The sequence below is a fragment of the Hetaerina americana genome, unplaced genomic scaffold (assembly GCF_022747635.1).
Source record: "Hetaerina americana unplaced genomic scaffold, ioHetAmer1.1.p SCAF_12, whole genome shotgun sequence".
Taxonomy (NCBI): Eukaryota; Metazoa; Arthropoda; class Insecta; order Odonata; family Calopterygidae; genus Hetaerina; species Hetaerina americana.
Window position 1 is genome coordinate 1,662,628 of NW_027286292.1, and position 14,501 is coordinate 1,677,128.

Below are 14,501 nucleotides of genomic sequence, written 5' to 3' on the forward strand. Positions count from 1 at the left end.
ATTCGTATGATGGTCACAGTGGGGTACGTCAGCTTTCTTGGACCGAGAAACTCGTATTCTTTGAGCGATGGCGTGTCAACTTGGCCAGGCGGAAGTTGAACTTCGACAAAGAGATACTTAATTTTGCATTTCTTCGATTTCAGAGTCAATGGGAGAATTGGCTCCCCCGTTTAAACCAATCGATGTATCCTGATAAATAATACAATCATCCAGATATTGATTTGACATGGTTCTCCATTCGATTTTCCCGCCTGTGTTTAGCTCCACCTTGCCGAGTGACTTCGCCGTCGTACGCCAAGGTACCTTCCGTTGCCGGCGCTGCGACCTTACATATGGTCACGTCGGCATCTTATTTTAAAAATCTTGCTTCGTGAAGTTGCTAATCGAGTGACAGAATCTACTATTGTTAGGCTAGCACCTGTTAAATAATATATGACTTCATACAATTATATTAATGCTATTTCTTAAGTGGTGTTAAAGATTAGAACGTTGTTGACGCATTGAAGCCTGTACATTTATGTTCAGGCTAATTTTAAATATCCGACTATGTCCTTGAGCAATGACCAAGCCGTGGGAACAGTGTCGTAAAATCGTGTCCTTTAAGCTCCATAATCATTGAGAGGAAACTGTTGTATGTCAGGCTTCACCCCGTGGAAATTTTGAATATTCATTGAAAAATTGCAGTCGTACTATTACGTATTAACAATTATTTATAATGATTGGAGCGTTTCGCCGTTTCACGATATCATAATCCAGGAAACGAATCTTCCCAATGAAAAATGTTTTGTGCAGGTTAATGTGGTTGCTACAATAATGAGTGTGGTTTTTCAATGATTAGAGGGAGGGAGAGTTGATGACAGGACCGTTCAGTAAGGATGTTAAGAAAAGGCTCGCCAAAACTTTAATGTGGGGCGTAGTTTTGGGCGGCGCGGAAACATGGTCGTTGAAGCGAGGTGAAGGGAGTGGATTGGAGGCTTTTGAAATGTGAGCGTGGAGAAGTATTGAAAAGATGAACTGGACAGAAAGGAAAAAAATATGAGAAAGTGCTGTGTATTGTGTGAGAGGATAGTTGGGAGAAATCATAAGGAGGTAGGAAAAATGGATGCAAAGCATATTGATCGGCAATGGGATGTTGAAGAGTGTTGAAATCGAGGGGGATGTTAGGCAAGCAAGGAAAGGGCAGGAATAGGCTTGGGACGTTGGACGGAATTGCGGCAGGAAGGAAAGTACACGGAGATGAAGAGGGGCTTAATGCTCATAGTGTTTCGTCAGGTTGTGTTTCGTCGGGAGGGACAAGAGCATTGTCTCTGTAGCGTTTGGCAGTTTGTGTCCATCCAAAACCTTACATAACCGGTATATTAACGATGATAACAATTCAGAAAGTATCCCTGTGTGAACTTAGAGAGGCGACATGAGGAACTGTTCTTAGGTGTTCTGGATCACTGTCTTGTTCTCTCGTCAATGTTGAAAAGATTTATATTTTTCCTTGCTTGTAATTACATGTATTAATACGTGTATTTTGGCACGCAGAATGCCGGTTGTAAAAGGCTCTGATATCTTCCTATACGATTACATCTTCAAAACCTTATGGCGTGATGCCGAGTCGAAAATAAGATATTATGGTAATACTGTACTGAGAAGGTGACCACCTGGAAAAGGGAATTTGTATCTGACCGTAAAACAGAAAGTGTGCAATTTTCAATGGTTTGGGCTTATTAGAGGCTGACGCAATTTCAGAATTACCATGGGAAGGTGCTGTTGGGCCCAACCTGATATGCACGAACGACCGAAGTTCCCACGCTTTCAGTAGCCTTAGATTATTTGCAGAAGACCGTGGTTTACCGGAAAATAAGGACGGGCCACTCTCTAGCAATTTAGGCTATGCATCGGCGTGGTCCAAAGAATCAAGAGTTAGAATTGTATATCAGAGAATGTAGAGCACTAAAATTGCTGAATTAAAGAAGAGAGTGAGGCATTAATCGTGAAATAGAAGCGATCGAATTGAGCAACTTAAAACGAGTCAAATACTTTGGTGTTACCCTGGCATCAAACCTTTTCTTGGGATATCTCTACAATGCTTTCCATGTCTCCGCAGGGGCGTGTGGCAGGAGTCTTTGGGCACTAGCCATGCATTCAGAAATATTAGTTCACACACTCATTTGAATATATATAACCTAATGTACGAAAACACTATTGCACAAAAACCCACTCATGCCTATAAAAATCATCCAATACTCGTTGTGCTTGACTAAATTTTTAACATTTGAGCGTCTTAAGTTAATTTTTACTGGCGTTCGGACTCGATTTCTTTGTGACTGGGTATCGTGCGTGGGAAGGACGAGTGCTTGACTTTGTCTCTGACGGTGCCTAAATCTCGGTTATTTTACCCCGCTGGTCGCATCTATCGAAATCATTAGATCCCAGAATAATTTGTCGGCGTCGCGAGAAAACTCAGGTCATCTGTGCCTTTCGAAAAGTCTAAAACTTGCCTTCTGTTTTCGATTATCAAGAAGCTCTCAACCTCATTCCTCCGGTTCACGTTTATGGTGTTGCTGTACCAATTTGTAACAAACCTAACGGATTTTCTCGGAAACATATCCAATGTGTTACTTAACGTTTTATTCCATGGATCCCAGATAATTGCCGCGTTACCCAAATGTGGCCGAACTAAGGAGTAGTATGCCACACTCATACCACAGGTGTGACCCGGAGGTCGGTTTGATAAGTGAAGGTAGAACCCGCCTGGTATCAAGGCCAACGGCGTGTTTAATTTACGCGTCAGGGTAGAGAGTCATTTCCTTTCCCTGAGCAATTTGTGTTACCCACGGTTTCCCTGGAAGATGTGACACTGAAAAAAATCGCACAGCTCGGGTGAAGGCGAGTTTGCCCAGACGCGTCTCCAAGAATCGAGCCTGGGCCTTCTGGCGAGCATCCCAGCGTCCTAGCTACTGAAGTAGTGCGTCCCGATTGAATGGTAACATCTTTCTACCACCTTTCTCTACTTTATCCAACAATGGGTTTAATGTCAATTGGCCTCCTTAAGGTTTACCCACATATTTTTCTTATGTGTGCACCCTATGAAAGGTTTCATATTAATGTAAAACCATATTTCATCTGTTTGTATGAATCTAAAAAAGGTATTCCATCTGTGCCGAAATGCTTACCTCCAGCCCATCTATTTTATAATTTACGTATTTTTTTCTTTTATTACAAAACTTCAGTACTGTACATTTTCTGACATTTAATTCTGACCCCCCATTCTTCACGCCACATCGATATCAGGTGTAAGTATTCATGAGAGTAGCACGCAATCAGCGCGTGTTCTTACTTCTCTCGAAATCACTGTGTCGTCTACAAAAAACTTAGATTGCTACAAAAAAGGCGGCTTGGGTCGTTAATGTATATCAAGAAGAGGAGAGGCCCAATGACACACCCTGCGGCACTCCCGAGGTTACGTCTCCCTCTAATGAACTAATTGCGCCAACGACTAAATTTGTTTACGGTTAGATTAGAAGTCCCTAATCCGGGAAGTCACTTTCCCGTTGGTACAATAGTATCTCAGTTAGTGAATCAGTTTCTTGTGTGGGATCTTGTCGAAGACTTTTTTGAAAACCAAAAATACGGTACCCGCTTGGGCATTCCTGTCCTCGGATTTGAGGTTTTAACGAATAAAAGACTCGTTTTATGTTTCGCGTGGTCTGCTCTTCCCAAAGCCGTGCTTGTTACGGCAGGGTATGTAATTATTGCGGAGTAAAATCATTTTATATTTAACAATGTTATTTTCTAAGATTTTACGGGATTTTGATGTTAAATAAATCGGTTTGTAATTACTGGGGTCCTACATATTGCCGCTTTTGTGGACGGAGTTTACGTATGCACTAGTGGCAAGGTATTGAACTTTTTTCTATGTGCTTGTAAAAAAATTGTTTTTTTAGGAGGTGCGATGTCTGTCGCAAGTCTCTTGAGTGCTGTAATGTGGATTTCTTCCGGATCTGAAGCTTCATTTTTGTTTCGAAAATATTTACCTTTCCTTCCATTGCCTTCTGGCTCCTTTATTAGGGCTTCGTCATTACTTTGTACTATGATTTCAAAATGTAAGTGAATTTTTCTTTGCCTCTTGAGCGCCAATGTGAACTTTCCACACCGCCATTTTGACTTCTTATTATCACGTTGGAATTTGTATGTTATTAACTTGTTTAACCGAACATGAATCGTATTTAAAAACATTTTCCTAGAGTGTTCTGTGCCAGTGCTGTCAATTTCTAATCTGAACGTTACCAGTTCTCATTTTAATTTATCTCGAAGCCCATTGAAGTTCCTTTTATTGAATACATGCTTTACGCTTTTTCCTAAATCATTTCCATGAACTTATTTTTCATGTCCACTAATAAAGCTTTATGTTCGCTGATATTTTCAGTTATGTCCATATTTATAATCACTCTGGTTATTATTCGCAAATGTGTTCAGAATGCTTCCTGTCTCGTGTCAGAAACTTGACTCAGAAGTTGGAGAATATGTTCAGGAGTTTTTTTTACATGATTCGCAATTAATTCCCGGTTTTCGTACGAAATAGTTATTCCAATCAATATCCGGCATATTGAAGTCACCTGCGACTGCAAATAAACAACTGTTACTATAGTTGGTGATGAATTAGGGAATTTGGTCATCGATCAAATAATGTGCAAACATCTGAAGAATATGGAGGTTGGCGTGTCTAGAAGCCAGGTTTCATTGGACAGGTTGCGGGCTAATGTAATGAGAAATGAAGAAAGTGGTGTTACCCTACGTTAGACATTTGGAATATACAGAAAGTAAATGGGACACTTGAGAGAAAATTTTAATTTAGGCTCTTGACAAGGTTCAGAGAAATTTCTCTATGAAAACTGAGTTTTCTTTCGACAAAGGGAGTTATCATGGCCTCGAAAAATATCGTTAGATTTGACCGAGGTAAAATAACGGGGCTGATTCGCAGATTCCAATCTCTTCCTCGCTCGTACAATACGATGGCAAAATTAAATCCAACCATCCAATATATTTACATAAAGATCAACATGTAATGATGATAAAAACCAATTTGCACTTTTCCACAAGTTTTACAAGTAAACCTTTGGTAAAGCGCAAATATGTTTTTCTCCACCTATGTATATGGCATCTCGCCTGAATCTGTTGAATGTAAAATGTCATGATTTAGTCAAACACGCATCACCTACTCAAAGACAATCAACAATCATTCAATGATTTAGTGAATTGATGTGTATTCTTAATATGCATATTAGTGTTTGCGTGTGTTTATATATGCATATGTGTATATGTGTGTATATATATATATATATATATATATATATATATATATATATATATATATATATATATATATAACCATAACCATAAACACAGTAATCAACCCGAAGGTCGGTTTAGTAGGTGATGGTAGAGTTCACCCAGTACTAAGCCCTAAACGGCGTGTGAAATTCACACATCAGGGTAAGGGGGCCAGTTCCTTTCCCTGTGCCGGTTATGGTTTCCCAGGAAGACCTGGTACCCGAAAAATCACATAGCTTGGGTGGAGCTACAGGTGCCCAGAGTGCCTTGCCCGGGAATCGAACCCGGGACCCTCTGCAGTCAGCAGTCCAACGCTCTACCCACTGGACTACCGCGACTATATATACTATATATATATATATATATATATATATATATATATATATATATATATATATATATATATATATATATATATATATATATATATCTTGGTATGGTGGGCGAAGAGAGGGGTTTGTTGGGAGAAATCCTATGGAGGCAGGAAAAGTGACTGAAGGGGTTATTGACCGGCAGCGGGATGTTGAAGACTGTAATTGAGGGGGGAATGTTAGGCTAGCAAGGAAGGGGAAGGAACAGGATAGGGATGTTGGACGGGATGAAGGGAGGAAGAAAGTACTCAGAGCTGAAGAGAGACCTGATGTAAAGTAGGATGTTGTGTTTTGCTAGGGGTCACAAATTATTTAATTGGTAATTATGTCCATCCAAAAACCTACCTTAACCGGTAGATTACCTAATATTATATATATATATATATATATATATATATACTACCTTGATCAAAAATTTCCCGGAATTTATTCAGAAAATTAAAAATACAAGTTTATTCATCTAAATCTATATTGTCCCCTTCAAAGTAATCCCCATCGACTGCAACACACTTATGCCAGCGCTTGATCCAATCCTCGAAACATTTTTTATTAAATCTACGATAAATTATGACACCAGTAATAAGACACTTTTTGTCAAGAATTTTCATTTAAAAAATTGTTTCTACGAAATTCGACTTAAGCGTAAAGTTTTTCTGAGCAAATAATCATGTCAGACGCTTCTTCATTATATCGCAATTTTCAAAGGATGAAATGTACTACCTTGATCAAAAATTTCCCGGAATTTATTCAGAAAATTAAAAATACAAGTTTATTCATCTAAATCTATATTGTCCCCTTCAAAGTAATCCCCATCGACTGCAACACACTTATGCCAGCGCTTGATCCAATCCTCGAAACATTTTTTATATTCGGTTTTCGGTATGTCCATCAGTGCTTCCTGCGATTTTTCCATTACTTCCTCTCGGCTGCTAAAACGCGTTCCCCGTAATGGTTTTTTAACTCGATTGAACAGAAAGAAGTCACAGGGAGCCAAATCAGGTGAATTCGGTGGCTGTTGGATGGTATTTGTTGCATTTTTCGTCAAAAAATTACGAATAATGATAGCACTGTGCGACGGTGCGTTATCATGGTGCAAAATCCACGAGTTTTCTGCCCACATTTCTGGTCTCTTTCGGCGAATTGCTTCACGCAAACGTCTCATAACGCCCAAATAATACTCTTTGTTTACTGTCTGGCAAAAATCCATGATGCACTACACCGTTGTAATCCATGAAAACCGTCAGCATTGCCTTCTTTTTTGACTGAAAACGACGTGGTTTTTTTGGTCTCGGCTCATTTGGTGAACGCCATTCACTTGCCTGATGTCTGGATTGCGTGTCGTACTCATAAACCCACGTCTCGTCTCCAGTAATGATCCTTTTGATGAATGTGGGATCGGATTCAGCCTCGCAAATCATGTCTTTTGCGACGTCAACACGGTCTCTTTTTTGCATGAAATTGAGGTCTTTTGGCATGCTACACGACGGAAACCCAAATCATTAACCACAATGTCTTGGGCGGATCCATAGGCAATGTTCAAGTCCTCCGCTATTTCTCTGATGGTTAATTTGCGGTTATTGACCAACATTTCTTTTACTTTATCAATTTTTTCACCGACTTTCGATGTCGATGGTCTGCCACTGCGTTCATCATCTTCGATTGACTCACGACCACTTCTGAACCGCTCGTGCCACTGGTAAACGACCGTTTTTTTTAGAGAATCGTTGCCGAAACACTTTTCCAACATTTCCAACGTCCGTGCGCCACTAAATCCGTTTTTTACGCAAAATTTAATACAAGTTCGTTGTTGCAAATTTAAATCCATTTCTGCAATTGTAAAAAATCGCCAACACACACAGAGATAGATGTACTCTTGGCTACGTAACGTTTGCAAATGTCAAATTATGACACTAAGATTTAAAGGGAATATCAACAACAGATGTACCAATTTAACAAAAAAAACAGAACTCAAATCGGAACGATGGGAGCGCCACACGGTGGTTATTCCGGGAACTTTTTGATCAAGGTAGTATATATCGTGTCTTCGGATCGAGGGAGGGGGGTTGGTCAGATAGGGAGGGAAAAGGAGGGTGGAACGGAAAAGGTTAAAATATTGGTGGGAGGAAAGAGAATTGCATCGTTCCCGGCCAATTGTTGACTTAGAAGAGTGATAAATCTAGGAGTGGGGAGTGGAAGGGGTACAAAATTTCGTTGGCATGTTCATCCTTACAATGGACACATTTCAAAATTTCCAACCTCTCCAAAGCATCGAGCCCTTGACCTTTATTTTCAAAATGAAGAATTTTAATCACAAAGTCACTTTTGTGGTCACTTTCGATGAGATGCTTCCCAAATAGGTATGTGATATTCTTATTTTTTACATGTGTTTGGTGTTCTTTTATCCTTTCTTTAAATTTTCGTTCTGTTTGCCCAATATACTTCGTGTTACACTCAGAGCACTTCAATTCACACACTACACTCCTCTTGCTTTTGGAAACTTTTTCTGTAGTGTAAGATATCAGGTTCTTAAGGTATGAACCACTGTAAAAGGCACATTTAATTATATATTTAGCGAAAATTTTTATTGCTTTTTGAGAAATAATCCCTAGATAGAGTATTCGTCGCCATTTGGCGATAGGATCTTTAAAGTATTCTGGGTGTTAAATGTGGATAAAGGCTATTTTCCTAAGTTTTTTCCGATACAGTTTATTAATTAGATCTGCTGAATAGCTATTGTTAACTGCTATCGTTTTAATTTTATTAAGTTCCTTATTTATATTGAGTTTTGACTTAGGGATAGAGGCTAATCGGCGGATCATTGCATGAAATGCCGAAAGCTTTTGGGCAAAGCAGTGCCTTGAAGAGGAATTATAGTAATTCATTGGATTGTTTACATTTCCTTCCAAAAAATGGAGTACTGCAACCCGTCTTTGTTTTTACAAATAAATAGGTCGACGAAATTCAGTGATCCTTTTTCCTCTTTTTCACACGTGAATTGTACTTGAGAATTGACAGAATTTAAATGTGCTAGATATTGATGTAGTTGCCTATCGGAACTTGCCCCCACACAGAAGACATCGCCTGCTATCTAAATCAACAAAATACATAATTAATGAGAGGGTGAGCTGAGGAGAATGTAACTTTTTCACCTACCACTCTTCCAAGTCAATGATTGCCACCGAAAGATGTTATTCTTTTTTCCTCCCAGCTTCATTTTAACTTTTTACCCCTAAACCCTCCCTTGCCCTCTCCCTCTCTCACCAAACCCCCCTCCCGCCGCTCAGAAGAAATGTACACCAAGTCTGCTTCTATAAGGGCCACCTGATGGTGACGTTCGACGTCGAAAGCTGGGTCGCGTTTTTAAATGGAGTGCGTGGAATTGCAAAGTCAATAATTTCATTTAATTTCACCATCCGAGATTTTATTGGTATTTATTTGTTTCTTAGAACACGTATGTCGTCACCTGATAGCACCAGCATTTTTGGTGCTGTGCTGCCTCACCCAGCCGAACGTACTTCATCCTGTATGGAGCTCGAAATAACTATTTTATCCAAAATGAGCGAGCGGTTTTAACGCTCCGGTGTTCCCAGTCGGTGAACGCAGGTTAAATTATTGGCAAAATTTCACTGTCCGGCTGATTTAGTGGATAACTAGCTTTCAGCTCCAACTCCCATTACTTCGTATCCAATTATGTCTGATTATGTGCTTTCGATAAAGTGATGACAATCAGTTATTTTATTGAAATGGGAAGTACTAGTACAGTAATACTTTCCTCGACATTAAGTTTGCTCAAATATTTAACGAGCTTCGTTTTCTTTTTATAATCGAATCAGTATCGAAAATACTTTCCCTTCGATACTCTTACAATATGATTCACGTTCTTTGGCCAATTATATGCGTCTCTAGCTCTGATACTCACATCATTTAAAGCTAAATTATTTGTCAATTAGGACTTTAGAGACCCGCTACGACCTACACACTGTTCTACGCTCCAATATGAAACAGCCCTACAGTACCCGAATATCTTACTCGCTACTTAACTGGTGGCCTCGGATGCGTATTGAACCCTGGAGCGATTCATATGGCTCCCTCGCGATTTGGTTGCCGGCTGAAGGTTGACGGAGGCGGCCCCGATATCCCTGCAGAAATGACGCAACTTCCACTCGGTTCCAGACCAAATGGCCAAGAGCAGTTATCGGGACAAGGCTGCAGATCGCGAGCGTCGCAGGAACCCCCTTGACGCCACCCGCTCGCTTCACGTCGGAGTTCAGACCCCTGGAGGAATGTAGAATTTCCTTGGAGCTTGGCTTTACCTCCCATTCATTTCACCGTTTCCATTCTTCTTCCTCCCTCCCGCATACACTTATGCTCTTGCTTTAATGACTATGTGTCCGAGCCGAACAAAAGCGCGCTCCATTTAAAAGTTTTCGCGATTTTTTTCACATCGATATTCAAGGTCCCTGCCAATGGCATCCATGAAAACACATGTATTGGATTAAGCTTACATATAAGGTTTTTATAAAATATCTGCCATGATTTTTTCCTGACGCATGCGTGAAGTGCTGAATTCAGACCGTCGGTTAAGTGTGCGCATGATCGCAGATTGTATTGGCATTGATAAGATGACAGTGTACGCCATTACTTTTGCAAAAAAATTGGCGATGCGAAAGATCCGCGCTAAGCTCGTCCCGGAGGTCTTGACGGACGACCAAGAGCAGAGTCGAGTGTCTGCTTGCGAAGACCTTCTGCAACGTCATCGCTACGATTCCCCAAACCCTTTACAGTCCCAACTTGTCATCAGCAGACTATTTCTGATTCTCTAAAGTGTAATCATCCCTAAAAGGACGGCACCTTAAGTGCCGTCAAAGATGCTTGCGCGCGTACCCTTAAGGACCTTCTGGAATACGCCTACCAGGGAGCCTTCGAGTCGTGGAAAAACCGCTCTGGCAAAATTCTGTCGATGCTCATAGGGTGTACTTTGAAGAATTTTGAGGCATTGTAGTATTATCTGAAGGAAAGCTATTTGTCATAGACTTTTCCGATACTTTTTATACAAACCATGCATAGTATTCAGAGGTATCAGCCAGAATTTGAACCCTTTAGCCAAGGATCGTTCACCAAGCTCTCTACCCTCCTAGCTGCCATTCCGTGTGAAAATCGATGTCTACTGAAATGGGAAACCAAACCAATGCTCTCTTGAACTGGGGTTGCTGATCTCAAAATGAGGATGATATCAGGTGATCAGGAGTTTTGAGGATCGCTAATTCACACTCAAATTAACGCAGTGGTAAGAATTGGAACCACGAGCACGTGACAGCGGTGGTGATCGATGCTAAGTGCAATTTATTTAAGCGAATACGATTTATTTTAATTCTATTTAGTTTAGTTTATTTAAGTGATGCGCGAAGCTGTGTGAACCCTACGTGCCCACACTAGTAATACTTCTTCCTCAAAGCGAGAGGGAAAGCGGTACCTTTCGTTATTCTAATATTCCGTTAACTATCCCAAATATTTAATTCGGTTTCCAGGGAACCTGCCAGGAGGCCATGGATTTCTTGTGGTTTTTATTAAGTTTATGCTTGATGATGATTTCAATTTGAATAGGCGTGTTTATTTCTCGGGGAGGGATAAAATTACTTGATTCTCTAACAAGAGATTGCTGTAGAATGACTCAATTATAGTTAAATAGACGCTTGCCAAGGGCGCGATGTGAAGATCTCGGGTCCACAAGCTTAAGACGGCAATACAGGATATACAGACAAGGTATACTTGGAAGACATACGGAATGCATTTGTACATACATTGTATGTATGCACTCTATATATGTATATCCTGTGTATATATATATATATATATATATATATATATATATATATATATATATATCCTGTACATACGTACACTTGATAGCCAGGGGTCGAAGGAAAAATGACTAATCTTCAAGGAAGTTTTAAAAACTAAGAATTATTATAAATTGCATTCGCAAGTATTTTCAGATGACTCCATAGTACTCCGAAAAGTATTGTATCTTTATTTTTTCCGCTAAAACGCTGTGAGGCATGGGATAATTTGATAAAATACCGTATTGTTGGAAGTTTAGTGGACGAAGTTTGATTGATTATTATTGTTGACCACATTTTTATCAGCAAATTACAAATGATGATCTATATTATTATTAGCTTGCAGCTCCTAATATGGTAATACGTTTTGCCAAATACGGGTAGATAGAGATTCATTTTACCCTACAATTTATTATTCATTTAAAATATAATAATAAATAATGGTTAAAAAGATTAGAGGTGTAATAAGGCCGGGTCCAATTTTTTTGGAGAGGTTTTCGAGGTGTGGATTTTATTTTATTGGGGGTCGGGGGGAGAATCATGGAGTCAGGGGCTGGTGGGCACCTCTGTTGCATTCCAGTCCATTAAATGCATGAAGTGCCACAAAAGTCATGTTATGCAGGTAACGGAAAACCATACTCAGACCTTCAAATACTGATCGAGTGCATTTACGAGTAATAATGTTGGATTCACACATCAAGTTGGATTCATTACTCGCGAGTCTCATTAATTTTTCTATCCGACAAGTGAGAGTTAAAGAAGCTGATGCAGGATCAATAGATTGAGAGATTTCTTTTATGAATGGAATTGACTTCTTTACACTTAACTTTGGTTATGTTTTAAATATTCTTAAGTAGTATAATTGGTATTCTTCCGCAGGCAGTACCTGATAATTCCACAAAACGACGAAATGTAGTCTGCTATTCGTTTTTATTCAATTGAAAGGACAAAATACGAGGGTTGCTATTTATATTTTCAGCCTAATGAAAAGACAGTAATTTATTGCTTTTCAAATTATTCTCCTTGATAATCAATACACTTTTGTATGCGCTTGAATCAATTTTTGTAACACTTTTTTCCACTCCGATTGAGGTACCTCCAAAACATGGTTTTTGAATGCATCAACGGCTTCTTCAGGCGCCGACAAACGTAGGCCACGCAATGTTTTCTTGATAAACGGGAATTAAAAGATTTAATTTGGTGCTAAATCAGGTCTGTAAGGAGGTTTGCCCATCAAGTCGACGTTTTGGCCAGTAAAACAGGTAGTTGTTGCAGCCCATATGTGAGAGCTTGCATTGTCATGATGAAGAATGATCCTTTGTTACCGTTTCTTTTTCCGTATTTCACCGAGTACTTCTGGCAAACAAATGCTCGTGTACCATTCATAATTCACGGTTCTACGTTGATCTAACGATACGGTTGCTACATGCCCAGTTTTTTTGAAGAAACAGGCGATCATTTGCTTCAATGTGCTTCGTGCGCGAATCACTTTTGTCGGGTTTGGCTCATCTTGGAAGACTAATACAGTGGATTAATGTTTTGTTTCGGGTTCATACGCATAGATACAAGATTCATCACCTGTGTAGATGTTATACACAGCTTTTGATGCACCGCGATTGTATTTCTTGAGCATTTCTTTGCTTCAATTGACACGAGCATCTTTTTGAGCTTTTGTCAAATTATACGGGATCCAACAACTAATTTTTTCACAGCTAAATGTTCATGGAATATCTAATTGATGCTCATCATACTAATCCTCAAGGATGTTTAAATCACACGATAAGTCACATGATGACATTTATTTTATAGTTTTGCACAGTATCAATGTATTCTGGCACAACAACTGATTTTTGACGACATTCACGACTGAGCTGAGCGAACGGCGGCCATGATGGTATTCGTTATACCAGCGTGTCACGGAAGTGTTCACGAGTTGACTCAATTTTATCGCTGAGACAAAATTTTAGAGTCACTGTAAAAAGTACAATGTATCATCCAACGACAAAATGTTTTGAAGAAAGTTAGCGTTAAAAGGGTCACACTTTCAGATGGAAAAGTCAGATGGCGCCGATAGGAAACGGAATGTAGAAGCAATAACTGGATTGGCAAGGAAGGAGTGTCCGCGGACTGTAGAGAAAGAGTGTGATAGAGGGAAGAATGTTAGCCAAATGAGAAAATGGCAGGAATATAATAAGAATTTTGGATGGGATGAAGGGAGGAAGGAAGTATACAGAGATGAAGAGGGACTTGTGATAGAGTGGGATGTTGGATTGTGTTTTGTTAGGAGAAACAATATTTATTTGGTTTTTGTGTCCATTCAAAACCTACCTCAATGGGTAGATAACCTAATAATAGTAATATAAGTATACAAATATATGTAAACATATACTGTGTTTTAAGTGCAAATTAAGTAAACCTGACAAAAATTCAAAGTAGAGCCATTAAATTTTATATTAATTTTATTATTTTGGCAACCCGACTGCCTTTCTAAATGAAAGGAAGAAAACTGAGGATGAGGGTGATGGACAGGACCGAGACATGGGTGATGGGTGAAAAGAGGTTGTAGTGTTTCTAAGAGCCCATTTCCAATTATGTTTTAATTCATTCATGAAGGCTCAGCCTTCATCTATCAAAACTAATCTTAGTGTTGGTGTAGTGAGGGAGGTGAGTTTGAGTTTTGGACGTCGAGACCTACTCCCTCACCAATTAGTTAATACCCCTATGTATTTGGTAACTTGGTTGTCACTCTAGTCTTTTGCAAGTTTAAATGAAACTTGTATATGAAATTTGATATGTCTTCAAGGCTCACCTTATCCTTTTCTCATCCTTGTACCCCAGTGTTTGTCTCCTTCTCTTTCCTAACGTTACTCTGCCCCATTGGAAAACATAATGTCGGGGCTCTTCAAAAACTTAACCTTTACTACAGCACTACTGCTAATTGCTGTACATTGGTCTTATTAATGGAATT

At 39.5% G+C, this 14,501-nt stretch overlaps 1 protein-coding gene across 6 annotated transcripts in view; it reads left to right on the top strand.

The window, feature by feature from the left end:
- LOC139685644 (NAD kinase-like) overlaps positions 1-14,501 on the top strand; it is a 243,241-nt gene that overhangs the window by 192,664 nt on the left and 36,076 nt on the right. The window lies entirely within an intron of this gene.